General features: G+C 34.5%; 1 long non-coding RNA gene across 1 annotated transcript; it reads left to right on the top strand.

The window, feature by feature from the left end:
• Positions 1-856: 856 nt before the first annotated feature.
• On the top strand, positions 857-3,182 carry LOC147556700 (uncharacterized). Its single transcript, XR_015233530.1, has 3 exons — positions 857-981; positions 1,623-1,689; positions 2,755-3,182. It is a non-coding gene; the product is annotated as an uncharacterized LOC147556700 (long non-coding RNA).
• Positions 3,183-18,569: the final 15,387 nt, after the last annotated feature.

Raw genomic sequence — 18,569 nt, 5'->3', positions numbered from 1 at the left:
AGTCAATGGTATTTTCTTATATTATTGAGAACGATATTTTTTGAGGATGTGGGATCAACGGAAACTTATACTTATAGATAGATTATGGAAGTCTTCATTCTTTATTTTATTATATTATGGACAACGGTATTTTCTTATATTATCGAGAATGGTATTTTCTTTGAGGAAATGGGATCAACGAGAACTTATTCTTATATATAGATTATAGAGGTCTTTATTTTTCTTTATCTCTTCATATGAAGGATCGTTATTGTTATTGAATATTCTTGAGTCCTGTGGTTATGTAGAAGAATTGGGGACATGAAGGATTGAATCTAGTTTGTTTATAGAGTTTATCCGGATTGATTTTTGTTAGATACAGTGAGTTTATGATTTTCGAAAAGGGACAGTATCTATCAAATTCAGAGTTGGTCGAAATGACATGACAAAAAGAAGCGAGTTGATCCAAATTTCGAGGACGAAATTTCTTTAAGGGGGGAGGATTGTAACATCCCATGTTTTCGGTTGAAGAAATAAATGACTACGGTTAGAAGAGGGGCTATTTGGCAATTAAAAAAAGGTCAAATTGAGGGTCGGATGGTAATTAATGGAGGTTGAATTAGTTGGTATATATATGGAGGGACGTATTTATGAAGTACATGTAAAGGAAGGACTTAAAAGAAATTAAATAATCAACCATCTCATGGAACGACATGTGGCATCCCATTTGCCTTAAAGTGAATCCAAACCGGTTTCTTCCTTTGACAGTGCATGGAGTGGGATGATGTGTTGGTTGGAGAATTAATTTAATTTTCTTTAAATCTTTATGTGGACCCCACTTCACATATTTCATTTAAAACTCAAATTGAGGTTTTCTTTTAATCCATTGTAGAACAGAACCAGAGCAATGAAATAGCCGACTAGTTAATCTAATGGATTTTGGATCTTGTTGGTTCGATTTCTTCGCGGTAAATGGTCGGAATTCAACAAAATTTGTTCCAGGTAACTTCAATCGACTTGTTCTACATATCTATTCGTTCAGAATTTTCTATTTCGTCCGAATTTGGTGGTTTTATGATAGCTATTTCGTATACTGTATAGTTGTACTAATTTCATTTGGGATCGAAATTTGGAGTTATTTAGACGATTATTATTCGATTTCTTCTAATGGTTTATGTTCAAGATCACGTTTAGAATGTTATGGACTATTTTGGGGTGACCATATATAGACGGGGTGCTGCCGAATTATTTTACGGCTCGAATTTCATATTTGGAATAGTTTGGAAATGAATTGGAATTGAGATGGTTACCCAAATTTTATCGTATTCCATATAAATGGACAATTTCGGTTATAAATTTATAGTATTGAATTCATTATATGATTTGTCAGCTTATGGAGACTCTAAAATGAGAAATAGAAATTATGGGAAGTTGGTTAATTGGTTCGTAGGCATTTTCGAAATTCAGGAGACATATGTACGAAGTTAGAGATCGATTCGACAGATACTTGAAGTCTTCCGAATTTAGCGAATTTGCTTTTAAGTTTTCATGGTTTTGTTTTAATTATTCTTTTTATTTACGAAGGTTCTTATCGAAGAACCTAATGTTTCTATTCGATTTTTTGTTATTCTTCCTTATCCCAGAGTTTGCGAATGAGGAGGAATTGGGTCGTCTGGTAGGCGGGAGGTCTTTGGTGATGCAAGGACTGAGGTAGGGGTTCTGAATCCTTTATCCAGCATGGTTTTATAGATAATGAATATGCTAGATTATACAGTTATATATGCGCCATTATAACTAGAGTTTAGGTAGCATGAAACTCGATTTATGTGATGAACTGAAATATGCTTGAAATGTTTTGATGCGATATGAGAAATGTTTTCGAACTGATTTTACGATGATTGTGAACTACTGGGATTTTCTTGTATGTACCCGACTGCGGATTATGTCAACCTACGGGCACGTAGCCATTGAGGGTAGGATGACATGTGGACACGGTTGTGATCCGTGTGAGACCGGTGAGGTGGACGACACTAGTCATGAGACCTGTGGGAGTAGAGTGCTTCACTTGCTGGCCATTGGTGCTCGTGCCTCCAGTTCGAGGCTCAGGGACGTACTCCTGACCGCTCGTCTGGGAGGTGACATTGATTGGGAATCCCTCTGCTTTGTGTGTGATATGGCTATTGGTTGTTCCACTTCCGTGTTTGATAAGATAATGAATTGAATATGAATATTGGTTTTGATATACGAATGAAACTGATTTTGAAACATCGCATTAGATGCATGACAGGGTACCGAAGAGAATGAGGTTCAGGTCCTTCCATGGGTATTGGGGGACGGCTCTCTTATTCGAACTCGGTGATCAAAAACTTATTTAGATACTTAAGGTATATATGTATCATGAGGTAAACTCTTCAATGATTGCGGAGTCCCTTAGTGGGAGAGGGACTTACCGGCTAGGGGTAAGTCTCTTTCTCGAGGAGACGTAGTGCATTAGCTAGTGCCATAAATGGGCTGGTACTATCTAACGCACTCTAGGTTCTCCTGAGGTACTCTCCTCTTATTGGGAGCGCACCATGGGTGGGCAGCTAATCACTGCTATTGCTTGCTAGATTAAGGAAAATGGTTTTGTATATAGTATATATGGTAACTGGTTTGATAACTCGATTTTTCATGATGTTTACAACTTATTAAATGAACTTTTGAAAACGTGATGGGTTTTGGATTGGTCTTCTACCAGAATAACTCGTGTCGGTGAGTATTCTGACCCTCTACCAGTTGTTAGTGTGCAGGTTCTTGGTTGTAGCCTCGAGGCGGAGTGTGTATTCCGGCCGGTGATCTTGTCTGACGAGGCTAGTGGAGTTTTGTCGTTTTATATGGTTTTTCGTTATTTTCAAGTTATGTATTTATTGCAGAAACCAAACTCTAATATGTATATACGTAAAACTTAGAGTTGTATATAAGTTGTATCGGCGTTTTATGAGGCGTTTGTACGTTTGTGGTTCGGGTTTCGACCCGAAACTGAGTTAAGTTTGTTTAACTTCCGCTTAATAGTTTATTCTTGTTTATGCGAATGTATGGTTTGCATGACAGGTTTTGCAGGTGCGACCGGTTCGATTTACAGAGGAGACTCTGCCGGATTTTAGTCTCGTCTGTGAATTGCCGGGGCGTGGTCGTGTCTATTTTGGGACACGGGGCGTCACATCTACAATGACAAATGAATATGAATGAAAAGTTTACAGTTATTTTATCTACACTTTTTTCACATTGTTCTAGGTTCTCCGTCGACATGATGAGTACAGACGGACAACAACCAAAATTGAAGGTATCTTACCGATTAAGTTTATATGAAGTTGGTAGTTGTCTTATTGACAAACAATTGATGACAACTACTTATTACTCTCAGTTTTCTACCTGTATGATGAATACCGACGTCAAAATAATAAAATCAGATGCTGATTTAGAACAAATAGCCTCAGTAATCACCTTACTGACAGAAAAAAAAAGTTGCCGTTATAAACTATTGCTCTAAGTTTTCGTTGGTAGAATGACTACTGACGACCAAACATCTAAATTAGTTACATCTTCTTTTAAAAGGAATCAAATTTTATGTCCAAGATCCAATGTCAAAATCGATTTAGATGATTTCTTTCACTTTGCATGTGTCAACAAACAAATACCTACATTTTTCACAACAAGTCCGAGTTATATAGAAATAGAGACTTACTCGGATTATTTTGCTGTTGTGAGAGAGAATTTGTACTGAGTCTTAATTGGTAACTGAGTTACCCCCCCCCCCCCCCCCCCCGCCCCGCCCCGCCCCCCTCCCTGGACTTACTACTTTATTAAGAACCTTGAGACAATGTTTGACGTGGAGAAAAAGAATATGACTACCAAGAATAACGATATAATAATGCGACTTTAGTCATTTTAATACCCTACTTTAGTGATGGGTTAAGTCAAGAATATGATTCTTAGAGACTTAATTTGTCCCTAGATTATTTACTTGATGACCAAACATGATTCTAGTATTTTACCAAAAATAGTAAATCCAAGAAGGTAAACTCAATTACCAATTAGTGTTGAGGGGGTAAGCGCAAAAAATCCTAATCTTTATTCTCTTTTAGAAGTGTTAGGAGCAAACCAAGGTTTACTATAGGCATACTATACTTTATTTGAGTTGGTACAAAGACTTAGACCAAATCTTTATTAAGCCCACAACTCCACACACAAAAATATGAACAATTGCCGGATAAGAGGTTTTTCGCGATTGTTCATCGAGATTGAGTTGAAGAGAGAGTTGAAACAAGGTTGGATAGTTAGTGGAGGACGAGTTGGAGATAGAGATGGATCAAGTGTTTTGAGAGAGAAAGAGATGGAGTTTGAGAGATGTTTGAAAGTTAAAGAGATATATTTAGGGTTATATAGAGTTACAAAAATATATCCAGCATTTTACATGGTCGCCAAGTGTAAAATATGGTAAATTAGATCGAGTTACGAAGATGGCTTTAGGGTTCACACCAAGATTTTGTTGTTCATTCGAGAGAGATAAATGAAGCTCTTTTTCCGCAGATTCCTTTGATTTGGGAGGTTTAGTTGTTCATTGTACGAGTTTAGGGAAATAAAGGTTTCTAAGTTATTTGGTGATAGTGTTGTATGCAAGGCGGTGCCAGGATTTTAAGCTCGCATGGACAAGCCTAAAATTACTTAAAGAGCAAAATTTTAATTTTTAGCCTACATGCGCTCAAAAGTAATATTTCAAAAAAAAAGTATTTTAAAAGCAATTTTTTGCCGAATATGATATTTTCTCTATCATTATTCTTATATATATACATATCTTAACTTTTCAATCCAATTTAAAGAAGTGATTTTGAAACTTTACACTAGAAGAAATAAAATTTTCGTTATTAGTTCAAATATCAAGAACTTAAGGAAAACTTCACATTAGAAGAAATAATGTATATGATCATTGGTAATTTGATGATAAAGATCTAGAACATAGAATGGAACCTAACAAAAGAAGTAAGAATTTGACTTGGCAAAAAGAAGGGGACAATAGAGAATTTGGTCAAAAAGTAGGGGGCATAAGGTGAGACTAAAACTATACTAGATGTAAGGGGTCAATGGGAAACAAATTAAAAAAAAAATCAAAAAACCACTCAGATTGGAGGGAGAAGGAAGTCGGTGTCATGATGTGGTGTGCATTGGACTATACAGCCAAGTAGCCAACCACCCTAGCTGGTACTCTAATATTTTATATGTGTCACACATATTACAATTACAGAATTACTCAAGTTTGACCCTTGATTGCAGCCTTGGCTCCCCCTTGGGTTGTATACTTGTATGAGACAAGAATAGATTGTAATTTGTTCTTTAGGGGGTTAGAGAGAAAAGAGAAGAGATTTATTTGCCGAAGAAAATGTCAAACCAGTGATAGTGGTCAGCCAATAACGAGGGTTCCGGCGAGATTGTTTGGTCTGCGTCATATGAGGAAGAAAGGGAAGTGTGTATAAAAGTAACGGGGGATGAGATTTAAGTCCAAAATCGTATGATCAATGAGTCTAGAGACCAAAGATAATCTGAAATAGAAAATAAATCCACTCAAAGTAAATTACATGTCTATCCTCTTATTCTCTTTTAATGCCTAACCTATCCTAAGTTAAAAAAAAAACAACCCAAAATAAAAGATACCATAATATATAGAGATTCATTATATTTATTTCTTCAAAAACAAACTTTCTTTTCCCGGAAAAAATTGCATTTTTCGTTTAGCATAACAAAAAGAAGTAGCCTTTTCTGTTTCAAAAAAATAACCAAAAAAAAAAAGTTACCTTTTCCTCAAATATCAAACTAAAGAGAGAGAGAGAGAGAGAGGGAAACTCTTATCTTAAACACGCCCAAAATAAACCTAACAGAGAGAGAAAGCATCGAGTAGGAGAGAGGGAGAATCAATTGTTGGTTTCGTTCATCATCATCAAAAGTAAAGAGTAAGTTATTTTGGTTTTCATCATTTTTATTGTTCCTTCAACTTTGTTTATGATTTAGATCGATTTCTACAACACAAAACGAATTAGGTTTTGATTTTTACAACTTTAACTATGATTTATTTTTCTGAAATTGATTAGTTAATAAGAAATTTCTAGGGTTTAGTTGTTTCGAAGTGGTTTAATGGAAGTTATTTTCAAAACCCTAAATCAGTTCAAAGTGAAGAGTATGTTTCTTTTTTGCATGCAACAAAAAATTTGTATTGTTACCTTGTCTCTGTTGTTGTGTAATTTCTTTGAAGAAATGGTTTCTGCTTCAATTTTTTTATTTTAGACCGACAATTTAGGGTTCTATCTAATTTAGAATTTTGTATTGTAGACTTTCAAGCATAGTGTTAAATCCAGAATATAGTTACTTTCAATAAAAACTTAATATTTTGTCTAGCATTATTAAGTTTCTTATGAAACTTTATCAATGGTTACCAATCAAACCTGATTTTTTGACAACCATAGAACATTACATGGTGTAATATGGGAAAAAATGAAAGAATAAATTGGATTGTAAAAACAATGTCATTTTTTTGTCTAGCATTTTTGAAGTTTATCATAGAACCTTCAAATGGTTACTGTTCAAAACTGGTTTCATAAGAAAAATGACTTGTTTGACTAGCATTTTTTAGTTTCTTATAGAAACGCATAAATGGTTACAACCCAAAGATGTTGAATTGGTTTGTTGTTTGAACTTTGACAGGCCTGATTGTAGGTTGTATGTGATTTTGCACATGGAAGAACTTTATATCGAATCGAACTATAAACATTTTCCTAATGAGATGCAAAAAGATGATTGGACAAAACTAGCGGAAAGGAAGAGGGGTGAACTAACTTGGTTGTTGCTGAATGAATCGAAGGATATATGGAGAAAAAAATGTTTAATTACTTTAACTTGTATTTTGTAACGGACTATGTGATAAAACGTAGCAAACATGTTTATGTTTTAAGTTTGAATAACATCTTGAGCAGTTATGAGATTATTTATCAATGTTCTATAATACCACAATTATATTATATTTTAGATGTCGTTCAACAGGTTTAGATACGATAAAGATGTTACTCAAATTTCTTGAACACTACTGAAACTATACAATTATAATACGTGGTAGGGTAAAGGCATGATGAACTCAAACACTTAATGCTGAATCCATTGATAACATATATAACTAAGGAAACAAATAATTCGTACAAAAATATATCAAAAATCTGGACATTTTGATTAAAATATAACAAACGCTAAAACCAACCTGATTTGGTTGTACTGAAAATTGCTAAATTGCTAGAAACATCAAACAAATTTTTCTTGCATGGTCCAATGGGTATAAAGATACCAGTAAGATGTTGACAAAATTTCTCCAACACTACCAGCATTTTTCAGTTTTTCGACATTTTGTAACTTACTCTAGCCAAATACATATGAGTATAACTACGATAATATCGTAACCATTGATAAAATTTAATAGGAAATAGGAAAATCCTCTTGTTTAAATACGATAATCTGGTAACATTGATCAAATTCTCTAAACATATAAAAGGCATAAGTAGAATATTTATGTTTCTAGCAGAATAAGTAAACCTGCATAATCAAAATTTAAGTTAGTTATTATATAGCCGCCCTGCATGAGGCACTATTGTGATAAGCCGGTTTTTTACACCGACCGCAAACCCTCATTTTTTTGGGTATGTTTCCTGAGCTCTCTCTTCTTATTGTCCTTGGTCTTCCCGGTTTTCTCTTTGTTAACGGAGGTAGTGTTCTTGTTTCATCGATGTACTCCATTGGCTCATCATAATTTGGTATTGGGTAGACATAACATTGATAAGTGTTGACGAACGCTTGTTTGGTGAAAATGATTAAAAAAAACTTGTCGTGTCACCATCATAATTCTTGATGCACAACATGGCATGTTGACAAGGGATACCATCTATCGACCACCTACCGCAACTACATGTGAGATCAATGAGATTGACAGAGTAGAATACGAATGTAGAAAATGCTAGTAGATGTCACTAGAATCGATAAAATGCTAGTAGAATACGGAAAATGTAACAAAAACAATTTCACCTTATACATTTTAATTACTAAAAAGTATTTGTTAACCTACTGTAACAAATTCATTAAACAGATACTGATAGAATGTAGAATATGCTAGTAGAATCAATCACTACAAAAACACGTCCCAATTATAACGGCCAAAGCCGTTACAAAAGACCCAAAAGCCGTTATAAAAGGGTTTTTATAACGGCTGAAAGCCGTCATATAAAAAAAAGGGTTAATTCCGTTTTGGCCCCCGATTTGTGACCAACTGGCCGTTTTAGCCCCCATAAGTGTCCGGCAGTTCGTTTTGGCCCCAAAAAATTCCTAAATGGCCCCAAATGTTTTCCAACCTCCCAATTATACCCCCATGGCATTTCTGTAATTTATTTTTTTTCTTTTTCTTTGTCCACCTCATCTAACAATTGACACATCACTCTGTCCACCTCACCCTTCTTCTCCGGCGAAAGGTTGCCGGCCGGAATAAAAAATTCCGGCCGGCCACCTTTACCAAAATAAATTTTTTTTTTTTTTTTATTTCTCTCTCTTCTTCATCTCCTTCTTTCTCTCTCTTCTTCATCTCCTTCTTTCTCTCTCTTCTTCATCTTCTTCTTTCTTTCTTCTTCTTTCTTTCTTCTTCTTTCTTTACCTCTCTCTCTCTCTCTCTCTAATCCCTCTCTCTCTCTAATCCCTCTCTCTCTCTCCCTATAACTCCGGCGAAGGGGCGGAGCCCCTTCGCCGGAGAACCAGACCTTGAATGTCTGGTTTGAAACCAGATCGGAATCTGGTTTCAACTAAGAAACCAGATTCCGATCTGGTTTCAAACCAGACCGGGATCTGGTTGTAGAAACCAGATCTCGGTCTGGTTTGAAACCAGACCGAATCTGGTTTCAAACCAGACCTTGAAGGTCTGGTTCTCCGGCGAAGGGGCTCCGCCCCTTCGCCGGAGTTATAGGGAGAGAGAGGGGTTAGAGAGAGAAAAATAGAAGGGTTAGAGAGAGAGAGAGGTAAAGAAAGAAGAAGAAAGAAAGAAGAAGAAAGAAAGAAGAAGAAAGAAAGAAGAAGATGAAGAAGAGAGAGAAAGAAGGAGATGAAGAAGAGAGAGAAATAAAAAAAAAAAAAAAAAAATTTATTTTGGTAAAGGTGGCCGGCCGGAATTTTTTATTCCGGCCGGCAACCTTTCGCCGGAGAAGAAGGGTGAGGTGGACAGAGTGATGTGTCAATTGTTAGATGAGGTGGACAAAGAAAAAGAAAAAAAATAAATTACAGAAATGCCATGGGGGTATAATTGGGAGGTTGGAAAACATTTGGGGCCATTTAGGAATTTTTTGGGGCCAAAACGAACTGCCGGACACTTATGGGGGCTAAAACGGCCAGTTGGTCACAAATCGGGGGCCAAAACGGAATTAACCCTAAAAAAAAGGAGCCGTTATAAAAAATCTCGTTGCAAATACAGTTGCAACGGCTGAAGGCCGTTACAATAACTTTTATTATAACGGCTTGTTGTGTTTCAGCCGTTATAAAAAGAGCGCACAAAAGTGGCGGGAACCTTATGGTGCCAACTGAGAAGACTCATTTGTAACGGCTGTTTTGATTGAAACCGTTATATATGCTTCCTCTTGTAACGGCTCCATTTGAAATTAGCCGTTAGAAATGTGTTTTTTTGTAACGGCTTTCATGAGAAAGGCCGTTATAAATGTCTGATTTGAAAAAAAAAAATATTCAAAAGCTGTGGAATCCTGCTGCAAAATATTGCAGCTTTTACTGATGTACCTGTTTATAATTCAGAAAACCAAAACAAAAGAGACATCTCGAACTAACCACACAATAATAAAACGAAACAACTCATATTGATTGATCGTAACATAAGTTTCAAGTTCGTGCATCGGTTCAACCCAAACATATTACATTATATAAAATCAAAATCTCACACGCTTATCCCTTACATTCAAATCATTAGATGGAGTTGGACCACTTCGTACCTCGACCTTGTATAGCTCCACATTGCATCATCTTTAACTCCTATAGCTGTTAAATAAGAGTTACAACACAAATTAACCACATTTAGAATATTGATACGCTTGTATGCCATAAACTCTACTATAATCATTCAAATCAAATTCTAAAAGTTTCAAACTTAACAAGTATTAACAACTAACTCAGTGGTTCAGTCTAAGTGAAACTTTTGTGGATCTTGACAAAGATGAAACTTTTGTGGATCTTGACAAAGATGACTATTTTTCGAAAAATAATGATGCTTATGTGGAAGATTTTACTATTTCACAAAGTCCTACTCTTGAAAGGTCTCAAGGTTCAGGAAAAAGAAAAAGAGCAAGTGCGGAGTACAGTGAATTAATTGGAATAATGCGCTCTCATCTTGAAGGGTCCAAAGCCGATAGAGAAATTTAACAAAGAAAATCGAACAAGAACTTAAAGAAGGTGTAGAAGCCAAAACTTATTCTGTTGATGAATGTCTTAAGATTATAAATGCAATGAAGGTCATACCTGATGTTCAATTAGACAAAAAAGTTTACGCTGCTACTACAATCATACTTTGTAGAAACACTGAATTGCAAAAGGCTTTCATGATGCAAGAAGACGTAGATGATAAGGTAGTCTTTTTAGAAGAACTAGTGAAACAATCGTAGGGTTGAATTTAAGTTTAATATTTATTTAGATTTTTGTTTTTCTTTAATTTTTTTTTTTTTGATAAGATTCTTAATACAATTAGTGTCATAAACTAATTTTATCTTTATCACAAATTATTTTATATGACATTTAGATTTTCATTTTAATGAATGTTTGTGTTGCTTATGATTTATATTTTTTTTCCTTGTAGATATATTTTATTTGGTCGACATGGTATCAAATGCGGATATAATTCTACATTTCTTTAAAGAAGATGAATTTTTTTTTTTGCATTATTGTTACTCTTACGTGACCTTGATACCATGTCGACCAAATTTCCACTACCCCCTCCAGGTAAAAATTGTTCATTATTTACCATAAGATTTCATTTTGAATTTTAAAATTGATTTTATTTTGTATTTGTTGATGCAGATAAATATTATTTATGTGACCTTGCTTACACGCACATTAGAGGGTTTATGGCTCCTTATCGCAATCAAAGATATTGGTTGTCGAGTTGGAAATCTGGACCTGTTGTTGGTAAAGAAGAAATACTTAACCGCGCACATGCTCAGTTAAGAAATGTGATTGAACGAGCCTTTGGTGTGTTGAAGTGTAGATTTCCTATATTAGGAAAAATGCCATCTTATAGTTTTCAAACCCAAATACACATTGTGGTTGCATGCATAACGTTACACAATTATCTTCGTCGACATTCACTTGATGATTCATTGTTTCAACTATATGAAGATGTTGACGCAGAGATAAACAACAATGTTGCTATCGACTCTGATGATCCAATGCCACATTCTCAGACATTCCGGCATCAAGATCAAGTTGTAATGATCCAACTCTGAAACGAAATTGCAGATGAACTAGTTAATAGTGCCAATGTTATTGCTTAATGCTATTTTCTTACATAACTATATGTGACATGAAGTTTATTTACCTTATCAATTTAGGATGTGAAGTTTGATTAATTATGATTGATTTTTTGAATAAATTCGTATTAACAAAAGTTACAAAATTAAGAGATTTTATGCAAGGATAATCTAGACAATTAACATTTTTTAAAGCGCTTATAAGTGATGAAAAACAAACGACATTGCACTTGTAAGTGATAAAAAAACAAACGGCGTTGTACTTATTAAGTGATAACACTTAATAAGTGATATTCACTTACTAAGTTTCACTTATACATGTATATATATACATATTGTAACGAATTGCATACCCTAAGAGCGTATTAAAAGTATACCGTAACGTACCGAATACTCTTTGATGAGTCAAGAAGATGTCTCATCTGAATCTTTTAACTCGGGTTAGTTAGTTCATTCCGGGCAGTTACTCTGATAAATTGTGCGTTTCTCTTTCCAGGTGTCTTTTACGGAGTTCAGTGTGAAAAACGGATAAAAACGGGAGAAGAACACGCCTAGGGGCATTTTGGTAATTTGGAGATTATGGTAGTCTTGTGATTAGGCTAATGTTGATACTCGGATGAAAAGTATAGTCAAAGACGAATCCGCAGACGAAAACGGGAGTCAAATTGGAGTCCAGATGAGTGAGTTATAACAGGTCCAAGTTCTGGTCAAAGTCAACCAATCAAAGACCAAGACGGACACGTGTACATAGCTAATCGTGTGTGGGCTATTTTCTGTCACAAGGAGGGTACACATCAGGATTTTGGGAGTCCGTTATTCCAAGTAACCTGGCGCAATATATCACCGTGTACCACAGAGCATCTAATGGCTAAAATGCTATTCACGTGATCTTGGCTTGCGTTGTAACTTAATATATAGCTCCGTGAAATACTGAATCGTCTCCTCCTCCTAGCAAATACATGTTGATTAGGGTTTGCCCAACTCCTTTTTCTCTAAATCTCAATAGAGAACATGAAAGGTAACAAATCTTTTCCTAATACTAGAAAGGTTAAAGGAAATGGAAGTGAGGTATAAAGAGGATATTTACAGAGAATATAAGATTGAGATGAGGTTGATATTTTTACACAAAGATTTATTCTTTACTCCATATATAAACAGAAAGATAAAAATCGGTGAAGGTTATTGAATGAGAAATATTCAGGAGAGAGGATTCAGTTGGTATTTCTTAGAGCATCTCCAATGCAACACTCCACAAAAACTCAATTAATCCAATGTGTCAAGTATGAGTGGAGTTTCTATTTCCTAGGTTGCACTATTGAGATACTCAATTCAAAATTCATCTTCAATGCAACACTAAAAAAAACTCAACATTTACTTTAGATTTACTTTTGGTTCTTATTTTAATATATAAAATGTTGATGTGGACCAATTGAGACAGAACAATAAATGTTGAGATACTTATAAGAAAAATCAACAATTGAGTTTTCTTTTGAGTATCTGAATATTTATTGTTGCCACATCATATTGAGACTCTAGTTGAGTGTTGCATTGGAGAGTGTTTTTTGTCAAAAACTCAAGTAGTCTTATGTGTCAAATTGAGTTTTGTAAGTTGAGTGTTGCATTGGAGATGCTCTTAGAGTGTTAATGATAGATTGAGCTGGATTGATAAGAGATGGAAAGTGAAGATTCGGTTTGAACTGGATTTTGTAAGAGAAAAGGAAATTGGATGATTGGGATTTATCTTCTCATATCTTTTACTGTTTCTCTAAACAGAGAAGATAGAGATAAAGATGGATTTGGGTAATGATATTATAGAGAGCTAAACAGGGTATTTACAATGAAAGAGAGAAAGATTCGATTGGTTGAAGATTTTAAAAGAGGTGAAGATTTATTTATAGAGATTGAGCAAGATGATATCGACATCCCGAAGAGAGTTTATCTCGGTTATAGTAAAGAGAGCTGGATATTTAGATTTCTATAGAAAGATTGCAGTAGAGAAGAAAATTATGGTTGGAGGTTTATAAAGAGATTCGAAATAATTCGAGAAAGATTGGAAAGGATTTCATTCCTTCTATTGATATTTTCAGAGAGAAAGAGATGGATTGAGAGATTTCTCTCAAGATTATTAGTTGGATAATATTTGAGAGAGAGAGATAAATGGATTTGACTGATTTTATTCTTGGACATAAAATAACAGACAAAGAATCCAGCCATTATATAAGAAAGGAAGCTTCATCAACTATGATTATCTCATCTTTGGGGGTTGATTCTCATCCTCTCCGGAGGTCAACTAGAACAGACAGATTAGAGAGAGAGAGAGAGATAGAGAGAAAGAGAGAGATTATAGAGAGAGAGAGAGAGAGAGAGAAAGAGAGAAATTACAGAGAGAGAAAAAATAAATAGAGTTTTCAATCTTCTTCTTCTTTGATTCTTTATGTCGGATTGATATTGTTATCTTCTCTTTATTGTTTCTGTTAGTGAGAAAGAAAAACAGAGAGAGTGAGAAAGAAACAGAAAGTTAGAAAGAGAACACAGTGGGGAAGACGAGAAAATCAATGAGAAAATTATTTTCCCACAGAGAAATCGTTTCCGAGAAGACGAGAAAATCGATTTCCTTAGGGCGCGTTTGGCTGCCATAGGGAAAATCAACAAGAAAAGTTAAATTCTTTTTCCTTTTTTCTCTTATACTTCATAATTATTATTGTTAACCTCTTTAATCATGATTAGCTAAGACTCTCTATCTAGGATTTTACGATAAAACTCATTTTTGATCTTTTAGAGATGTATTTTTGATTGATTTCTCTTGATTATTTTAATTTGTTTTAGTTTGTTAAATAGCTTTTCTATTCATTATCTATACTTTTAGGTTTGATACATCATGCTTAGGTTTAATCCTTTGATGGTGTATACTTATCACTTGAAAGATAATAGTTTAGAGGTTTGTTTTTCAAAATAAACACAATTACATTGTTATGATTTATCGATTTTAACGAAAACATCTCCCGGGATTAGGTTTGTTCATTATCCGAAATTCTGATATAGGAAAACAGAATTAATCATTTTAAGTATTTGTTCCAAAAAGTGATTTTATTGAGTGGATTCTAAAATCCCAGGTCTCTCCCATTTGATTTCCTTGTATCATTTGTATTTATTTCCCTTTTGTTCAGGTATTTTTATCACCAAACCTATTTCCAAACAAAATCGTGTTACTTTCAAGTTCTAGAACGGGTTTCACTTAGTCCCTGCGGATCGACCCGGTCTTACCAGATTTTATTACTTGACGCCCGTATACTTGTAGGTGTAGACCTATTTAGGAAATTTTTTAGGCCCATCACTCTCAACCCAATGTACCACGTACCGAAACGTATCGCGTTTCAGATAACCTTGATCTAATGTATCTTAGAAAATCTGTAACTCCAACAATATATTACAGTAACTTGTAATAAGAATTTCAAAACTACTGTCTTAATGTCATCATGAATAATAGAAAAAATTAAATGATCGAAAAATAACGACACAACAACTCATACCACGTCTCAAACAAAGCCAAATTAATTCATTATATTAAGGAAACACCGAAACCCAAATAGCTGAGACATATTGACAAAAGTGTAAAAAATATGTTAACGACTAAATATACGAAATTAAGAAAGGTTTGAGTGCATTATCCAAGACACTATTTTGATGTATTTGGACTTGAAAGTGTCTTCTAGTAGTAGATAAGTTTGTTGATCTTGGCATTGACACCCATGATAGTGAACTTTCACTTGCATGTTGCGCAATAAATATAACATCTCATGTTTTTAGTTAAATCAATGAGGTAGATGAGGGACTGTTTTGCATTTGGATGAAGTCAAAAACAGGGGCCAAATCAACAAAGAGTGCATAACTGTGGTATTTTGTGATTAAACCAAATCTAGAGTTGAACAATAAGAGTTTGTTTTTTACCTCAAAATTCAGTCATGCTTTTCTTTAGCTGCTCGAAGGTTTTAATTGAGGTTAGGGTTTAGAGGAGAATCAAATGAAGAATACAGTGATTCGGGTAGAAGTTTGAAGGGGATTACTTGTTTTTGCCTAATTCAAGCATCAAGGAGTGATGCAAGCTAAGTTTTATTGATTTTGGTAAGATATTTACCGTTTCTCTCTCTAGAACTCAGTATTTCTTTCATTTGAGTTATAATGGAGTTTCGAATTCGAAATTATACGAATTTGAGAGGAGTTAATGCATTTTAGGAAAACTTAAATCAAAGACAACTAAATGAAGGTAAGAAAATCAACAACTTTGATGATTATTGAATCTATTATGGTTTCTAGGGTTTAATGTTTATGAATTTTGGGGAAATTCATAGTTTCAAGCAATTCTAGGGTTTAATATTGTTGGAAATTAAGTATTTTGGAATTTAAATAAAGTTAGAGAGGTTGATTGTGTTTGATTATCGACCGAGCGACGATTTGAGGGACTGTTAAATTCAGCTTACTGTTTGAACATTCGTGAGCCTGATGTATTACTCAGTCGGACTTTCTTGAAACATCATTATTATAGCTGAAGATGTTAGCTTTTCGAAATGGTATGACACATTTCATTTAGAGTTCGGATGAGAAAATTATGAGCGTTAAAACGCGCAACGTACGGGCAATAAAACTGATGCGCTGCTTTGAATGTTTTGTGCTTTTTCGGAGATGTTTTACTTGAAATTAGAAAAAACCACCCGAGAACTAACACATAAAAAATTCGATAATCTTTGCAATGACATAAGATTGTATTGAGGCACATTTAAGATGAAATTGTTAGGAAACATAGATATTTGAGGTATTTTTCTAATTTCGAAGGTGGTTCAATATGAATTTGGGGAAAACATTTAATAACCAATTTTAAGGACATAAATATCTTCCAAACGGTGTATGATTGACTTTAATTAGACGTGGGTATGGAAGTTAAAGATGAACTGATATTCGGGTATATATACAAAATCTTGTAGAGATAACGCGTTTAGCTCTTCTATTTTAAGTTTTCATAATTTTGTTTTGTGTATCGCTTTTGAATTTTACCAAGGTTTTTACTAAAAAACCTAATGTTTATTTTGGTCTCTTCATTTATTCTTCCTTATCCTAGAGTGTGCAATTAAGGAGGAATAAGTTCGTGAGCGTATGCAAAAGTTTTTGGTTATGCAAGGATTGAGATCGGGGTTCTGAATCTTTTCTCCAACACAGTTTTATTGATAACGAAATATGTTAGGTCTTATATTTATGTATGCCATTATGGCTAGAGTTTAGGTATCACGAAAATCTATTTTAAATGATGAATTGAAAGATGTTTGAATTGTTTTACTGTGATATGAGAAAGATTTTGGACTGTTTTTACGATCATTCTGAACCTAATTCGGATTTTCTTGTATATACTCGACTTTGAATTATGTCAACTTACGGGCATGTAGCCATTGCGGTTAGGATGACATATTGACATGGGTCTAACCCGTGTAAGACTTGTGAGATGGTGCGACACTAGTCATGAGACCGCGGGAGTGAAGTCCTCCACTCGTTTTTTATTAGTGTTTGTGCCTCCAATTGAGGCTCTGAGTTGTACACCCTCGCCGATCGCCTGACGTGGTATCATTGATTGGGATCCCTCTGCTTTACTCGATATGACTCTTGTTCGTTCCATTTACGCGTTTGATAAGGTTATGAAATGAATAAGAATCCTGCTTTTGATATATGAATGCAATTGGTTTCGAAAAGATCACACTAGGTGCATGATAGGTATTGAAGAGAATAAGATTCATGTTCTATCATAGGTATTGGGAGACAACTCTCTTATTCGAACTCGGTGACGAAAAACGTATTAGGTACTTAAGATATATAATGTAATGAGGTAAACTCTTCAATGATATGCAAAGTCCGTTGGTAAGAAAGTGACTTGACTGTTAGGGGTAAGTCTCTTTCTCGGGGAGATGCTAGTGCATTAGCTAGTGCTAGAATGGGACACTACTAGCTAACTTACTATATATTCTTCCGAGGCGACTCTCTCTTAATGGGAATTACACCATGGGTGGGCAACTAACCACTACTATTGATTGCTAATTGTAAGAAATTTTTTTTTTATAAATAATAAATACAGGTTTAATAAATCATCTAATTGTAAGGAACAAACTCAAACTAACTAAATTTGAGTTAGTTTGAGTTTGTTCAACTTCCTCTTTGTGAGTTTATTTTGTGTATGCGAATGCATGGTTTGCATGAGGTTTTACATGCACGACTGGTCTGATCTACATACGAGACTTTGCCAGAATTTTGTCTCATCTATGAATTGTCGGGGCGTGTTGGAATAAATGGGTAAAAACAATGAATACTTTTCAAAGAATAGATAATGTGAATAAAAACAACCAGTAATGATCCAAAGCGATGATTGACCGATACGAAGAGTTATAAAGAAAAATCAAATCCACCATTTTATACAAGGGGACATAGGGTCAAAACTGAATATAATAGGTTAAAATCAACAGTATTAATCGATTAATATCAAACTAATTTATTAAAGAACAGTCAGAGAAGCTACAAAATATAGAGATTAAATATGAACAACAAACCCATGAGAATTTAGTGCAACTTAAGAACAACATTAGAAAAGAAAATTAGAATGCACTATTTCTTCTTACTTGAGTGCAACGTGGTAGATTTAAGAGATGAAGTTTATGAGCTTTATAGAGAGGTCAACCAATTGGTAACTCCATCGCGCAAAGATTGAAGGAGAAGATCGATGAAGATTGTAACGTGCAACTTTTTATCGATTTGGGTAAAGAAGTTGATTTCAGTAGCGATGTACGATGTAACCAGAGTAGATATACGGGGAAGAAAGTGGATATAGTGGGAATGAGAATTTCTTCTTAATTCCATTTGTTAAAGCATCAATTTTATAAGGACTATTTGGGAGAAGAAAGTGAATAAGATGGGAAGGTGGATATCTTTTTAATCCCAAATCTTGAAACAACTCTAATTAAGAGGATGACTGCATCGGTTTGG

The sequence above is a fragment of the Eschscholzia californica genome, unplaced genomic scaffold (genome assembly GCF_041429995.1).
Source record: "Eschscholzia californica isolate CP2 unplaced genomic scaffold, dmEscCali1.0.p SCAF_2, whole genome shotgun sequence".
Classification (NCBI taxonomy): Eukaryota; Viridiplantae; Streptophyta; class Magnoliopsida; order Ranunculales; family Papaveraceae; genus Eschscholzia; species Eschscholzia californica.
Note: the sequence above shows the minus strand (reverse complement) of the source record. Positions and strands in the feature narration are given on the sequence as shown.